The sequence below is a fragment of the Grammomys surdaster genome, unplaced genomic scaffold (genome assembly GCF_004785775.1).
Source record: "Grammomys surdaster isolate TR1022 unplaced genomic scaffold, NIH_TR_1.0 148, whole genome shotgun sequence".
NCBI lineage: Eukaryota > Metazoa > Chordata > Mammalia > Rodentia > Muridae > Grammomys > Grammomys surdaster.
Genome location: NW_021604606.1, coordinates 2,821,125 through 2,827,690, shown reverse-complemented (window position 1 = coordinate 2,827,690; position 6,566 = coordinate 2,821,125).

The following is a 6,566-nucleotide window of genomic DNA, read 5'->3' as shown; positions in this document are numbered from 1 at the left end:
TATATGTATATGTATATGTATATGTATATGTATATGTATATGTATATGTATATGTGTGTGTATACTCTTACCTTATCTATGATATAATCATATATAAAAATCTCAACCTATCTATAATATAATATAATATAATATAATATAATATAATATAATATAATATAATATAATATAATAATATAATTAATATAATATAATAAACATAATATAATCAGCTGGAATAGTAATTTTAATGTAAATGTATTTAGTACATTTACACAGCAGCTATTTTACTAATTACCCAATAATGACACAGAAAGCACAAGATTTATTTTCAAGTTTACTTCAATACCTGGGCTGTCATTGATCCACCTTAATTCTTCAAATAATCTGGCTACCTACCAGCCAAAATCCCCATAATACTTGCATTTAGGACCTCCCACGTTCCAGTTAAACTTTCATAAAGCCTCCTCTCCTTTTCCTCCTTGTGACTAAATCTCTTACTCTTCTCTGTCTCTCCTTCTCCTGGCTAGTGGAAGTCCTGCCCTATACTCTCTTCTGCCTAGCCTTTGGGTAATCAGCTTGTATTGAAAAAGCAAAGAATAAATGGTAAGCATTGTTTATACAAACTTGAGACTCAGTTACTGCTCTAGCACCATAGCCATAGTCTGCTTCCCACCATGATAATCATGAAGTAACCCTGTGAAACTGTAAGCAAGCTCCCAATAAAATGTTTTTTTTTTTAAGAGTTGTCTTGGCCATGTTGTGTTTTCACAGCAATAAAACAAAGACTAAGACAATAACTAACAAGTAAAAACTATAAATGTTTAAGGTTTACAACATGATGTTTTTCTGTACATATACACTGGGAGATAATATTCACAATAAAGTAAGAGATACTTATACAAAATTATCTACTCCCTTAGAAATTTTCAGATGTTACTATAGATTATACTTACTGTGGCATACATTATAACCACAGAATTTCTTCATTTAGTAGCTATTATATTCTCTCAAAATAACCATATTTGTCCTTCTAGCCAATACCTAGTAAGTATACTTTATTTCTTAGGTTCTACATATGAGAGATCCACATATGATTTCGGATTTATCTTTCTATGCAGGGCTTATTTTTCATCTTATTCTGTAGGTTCATCTATATATCTATATGTTTAAGTTTTATGATTTAATAATAATTTATAGATTTAAATTTTTACATTCATTTAGAAGATAGATAGATAGATAGATAGATAGATAGATAGATAGATAGATAGATAGATGACTACTTTTGAACATGCACTCAGCAGTAGAATTTTTGGACCATGTGACAGCTATATATTTAATTTTCTGAGAAATTTCCATACTGTTTTCCATAATGGCCTTACCATAGTATTAACAAAATGAAAGATCCCATTTTTCCATATACTCACAAATATGTGTTGCCTTTTGCTACCATTTGATTTCCATCTTAATGGTTGTGAAATAACTGATTGTGGTTTTGATTTTGCATTTGATGATTAATGTCATGAACTATATTTTTATATATCTCTTGGCTACTTTTATATGTCTTATGCAGGGAGAAAAGTCTATTCAGGCATTTTGATCAATTTTGGGTGGATAACTAAATGTGTTTTTACTATTGTCTCATAGGAATTTCTTCTATGTTTTAGATGTTAACTTTTAAATAGTTTATAATTTTTCTCCCATTACATGGTGTTCTTTTTCATTTTGCTAGCTTTTTTTATTTTTATGTCGAGACTCTTAATAGGACATTGTCTCATTTCTCTGTTTTTGCTTTTGCTACCTACATTTCAGGTTATATTTTAAAAATTATTATTGCCAAGACTGATTTTTTTTTTTACTTCTAGGATTGGTATAGCTTCAAGTGTTTGATTTAATGATTGAATGAATTGTGAGTTTCATTTTTTAATTGTTCTGTTGTTGTTTTACAAAATAATCTAAGAACCGGATTTTGTCTTCTATGTGTGAATATCCAGTATTATCAACATTTACTGACGACCCTATCATTTTCTCATTGTACATTCTTCACATTTTTATAATTAGTTAATTGTATATTCATTAGTCTTTTTTTTCTGCTTCCCATTTTGTCCCATTGGACTATGGATATGCTTAAGCATTCTTATCATTTTCAAACAAAAGCAATTTAAGAACTCTTAAAAGCAAAATTATAAAAGCTTTTCTGAATTATACTACTTACTAAGTAGTCATATATAATTTGAGACACTAACATCATGTGAAAGTAAACATCTTAAGTCGTCTATTGATTTTTCTAGAAAAGCCTAAAAGAAGCTCAGCTGGACATAGGTAAATAGTTGGGTTAGTTTCTTTGTTTGGGTTACTATCACTGTGATAAAACATCATGACCAAAGGCAATTGGAGGAAGAAAGGATTTATTTCCCTTACAGTTGAATGTAACAGTTTATCATCAAAAGCAGTGAGGGCAAGAAACCAAACAGGGCAAGATATTGGGGGCAGGAGTTGATGCAGAGGTCATGGAAGGGTGCTGCATACTGGCTTACTCCTCATGGCTTGCTCAGTCTGCTTTCTTGTAGACCCCAGGACCACCAGTCCAAGGATGACCCTATCCACAATTGTCTGGTGTACAGGTAACATTTATTTGCCTGATATAATTGTCATCTCCAGGGCATACTTCTGGATAAACTCACCCTTTTTAGGTCTTTCTGAACTCTAGCTGGCAGGTTCTACTCAGCAGTTCTGATTCCAACTCCTCTCCAAGCTGACTGATTCAATCTGGCATCTCACTGAATTGCTCTGCTTGACCTCAAACTAATGTTGAGGTTTGTGCCACCAGCATAGCTGTAGGCATTTTGTTCCATGTCTTCCAGCTATTTCATATTGTTGCTGTAATACATCTGCCAGTCATTTACACAGGAAGATAACTTGACTCAGAGCAGTGTTATGCTGACCACATCTCTGGTTATGTTCTGTATGTTCTGAGGTTTGCTAATCTTAAGAAATTCCACAAAGCTCTAGATAGGAGCCATCAAGTTAAAGGTCAATATAAGATGTTAGGTCAAAAACGGCTCGAGTCAGAGCTGACTACCAAGCACTACTTCCTGCACCTGTGTATGAGCTCACTGTGGTTTTGGTGGGTTTTTTCCTTTGTAAGCTGACATAGAAAGATATTCACTGTCCTAGCTTTAGCTCCCAAAGTCTGAACTATGTCCCCAATCTAATCAGCATTAGGGTATGTGTTCAATAAACCATCCCTGACAGACTAAGATCAATGTTTGATGTTCATATGGTTTGTGGAGTGACTCATGGACCCAAGTAACTCTGGCACCTTGTTCTAATCTTTCCTTCTCATTCTCTGCCTTCAACTGCTTCTGGTGCATGAATTGAGTAGAACTGAACTCAATTCATCCTACTATACTACATCCTACACTGAGTACACTTTGTAATTGATGTTTCCTCCTCTAGGATGATTTTAGCTTGTGTCAAGCTGAAAGAAAACTAGCTAGCATACTTAGTGAGAAATAAGTCATGTTCTAGAGGATGTTTCCTTAGCAATTTTATTCTCCATGGCTCCCTACATTACAGATAGAAGTTTCAGCTCTTCAGAGTTTTGGCTGGAAACAAGTAGCTTTAGCCTAGAACAATAAAGGCAAGACATTATCACATAATGTCCATGGTAGTAAAGAAGTCAACAGAAGAAACATAAAGGTTGTAAATAACTTAGGAATGCAGAGGAATAAACAGAATAGCCGCAAAGTATGGTTAGTTAAACACTGTCTCCTTTTCTTTTCATCTCTCTTTCTCAATATTTAGGCAAATTATGTAAAAAAAAGAACTTCAATTCTTATATTAATACAAATCAAATAAAATAAATGTAGTTGTTAGAAGCTGACCATGATTTACAGCTCAAGGATTCCAGTGTTTTATGTGTGAAGTTATCAGCTTATGAGAAGTTATCGTATGTCAGTTTTATAACTCTAATATAATTTTGTTTTCTATGAGTAACTGTAGCTTCAAAATCAATAGTCATTAGAGTAAGAAAATTCTAAGTGACAAATCTTAATATTTTGTTGTTCAAATGTAAAGATGTTTTGGTCATATGTTATAGCTCAAATACTTTATTCAGGAGCAAATTTACCTATGAAGACATTAGGTAGCTCTTTTCTATCCTACCTTCCATGTTTCATTTTTTTCTTTATTTCCCACTATGTTACTTATATTTACCCCTTTTCCTTAACCTCCTTCTAATATATCTTTTCCCCATGTCTGCTATTGGGCTACATGTGAAACAAACACTGTGGGTAATTGTCAAACTAGTCTCTGTCAGACCCAAACTGTTTAAACAGGTATTTCTTTTTACTGTGTTGAAATTTGGTTCAGGTTATTTGCTAATACTAGCAAATAAAATTAAATTTCACACATATGATGAAAGCCTGAAATTTTATATTTCATATGAGGAACCCAAGTTCTGCCAACATCTCAAAATAGGAGTGATTCTAATGGGAGGTATAATTATAACATCCATGAGCGATTACTCATGGTTCAGAAGAATAATAGGATTAATGAGTTGAGAAATTGCTTTTACTGCCAGTAACACTGGCCAATAAATATTTCAAATGACCATAAAGTTTGTGTGTGATTGGCTTTGACTAAGACCTTTATATGTTAGGTGATGCACAAATGTTATGGGTGTAATTGGCTATCTTGTTCTCAAATCCTGTCCAGGTTATTGAGATGGCTGAGGAAAAGTTTTCATGATGTCTAGTAGCTTAACCAATAGAAATGTTTATTTTATTTATGTATCTTGAATTTGGGCTTCATGCAGGAGGGAATACTTATCTCTTCTCCATGTAGCATCAGCTCTAAGGCTCGGGGCTAAAATAATCTAATGGCTCACTCTTACCTTATCTGAGCTCTCATGTCACTTGTCACTTTGAAGTTCACTTAGAAGTACAACTAGAACACTTGTATGAACTATTTCTTATTCTTACTATTCGTATTATTTTTATTATTTCTAATTGGCTACTGATAGTTTCTAGACTTTCCATCTATTTTCTGTTTGCTTGTATTATTGGTATTTTAAAAATTACTGATTGCAATTACGTCCCTGAGTTTGATTCTCTGAGTATACATTAAAGAATTTGTGTTTGAGAAAGGGATGGGATTAGGAATAAAGATACAGATGAGAGAGTTTGGAAATAAAGATAAAGTAGAAGCTATATCCTTTTTCTTAAGCAATGGAGTCAGCTCTTATTATCATCTTCCTTATGATCAAGTCCCTAGGTCGTCAATATTCAAGAAATGGACAGTAGATTCCACTTCACAAACCAAGAGATTCAATGAATATGTAAATGCTCATTTTAAACTCTGAAGTTGTCCTTTCCCCTAGCTTTGAGCAGGCCAGAAAGACTTTGACACAGGACCTTAAGGACCCAAGTGGAGTCATCCACCCTGGCTGCACATACAACTTCCTACAGAAACATAAAAGAATAGACTGCTTGCTGAGTTTGCTTTGCAACATAATCCAGCTGAAACAAAGGACAAGTTCCATGGGCTTACCCTACATATACAAAGTGCTGAATATTAAACTTTGAGCCTTGAACAGAGAACTTTGTCTTGGCTCCATGTTTCTCTCTCCCCTCCATCTCTTTTTCATTTCTAGCCTCCTTTCAGGTGAACCCCTTTCATCAGTGTCTGCTGGGCAGCTTCATGCAGTCCTGAGTATTAAACCTAGGGCCTTGCACATACTAGCCTGTGACACCTACTTTAATTTAAAACTGACATGGTTTGTTTCTTTCTTCTAGTCATTTGCTTGATTATTCACTTCCAAGCTTTCTTTCTCCTCTCCAACTAAATTTCATGGCACATATTTTTGCATACTACCTTCCCTCAGATTCAACGATTGCTGGTTTCTGCTTAGAAGGAGCCAGTGAAATACACTGACATAAATGTAGGACAACAAAAAGAGGAAATCAAAATCGTTTGTCTCTTCCATTTCTCCTTGAAGCAGAACCTTCAGTGGTTTCCTGAATTTCAGTTTTTCTTTCAATTCCGGATTGAATCATTTGTACCTGTGCTTGCTATGAAGGACTAGCTACTCATTATCCTGTCCTTCTAAGATCAACAGTAGCAACAGACTTCTTTTTCTGGTCCATGGTTTCCCCTTGCATCTTCTATTTACATTCTTTTGCCTTATTTATTTATTTATTTATTTATTTATTTATTTATTTAAAAATCACATTTTGTAATTACTTCCAAGTATAGAATTTCCCCTGAGTTCTTATCCAAATGAATTTTGCTTTTGTGACTGTTTACTGTCCTGTATAGTTATAACAAGAATACAAAGAGCATAACTTAGAAATAAAGGTTTCACTAAGTTTAAAATGTGTGTATCTTAGTTAATTTTCTACTGCTGTGAAGAGATACCATGACCAAGGCAACTCTTATAAAAGAATGCACTTAAGTTGGGGCTTGCTTACAGTTTTAGAGGGGTTGGTCCACTATCATCATGGCACTTTTCAGACAGGCATAGCATTAAATTGGTAGCTGAGAAAGCTTTCTATCCTGTTCCATAGGCAGGAGGGGGGTGGGGG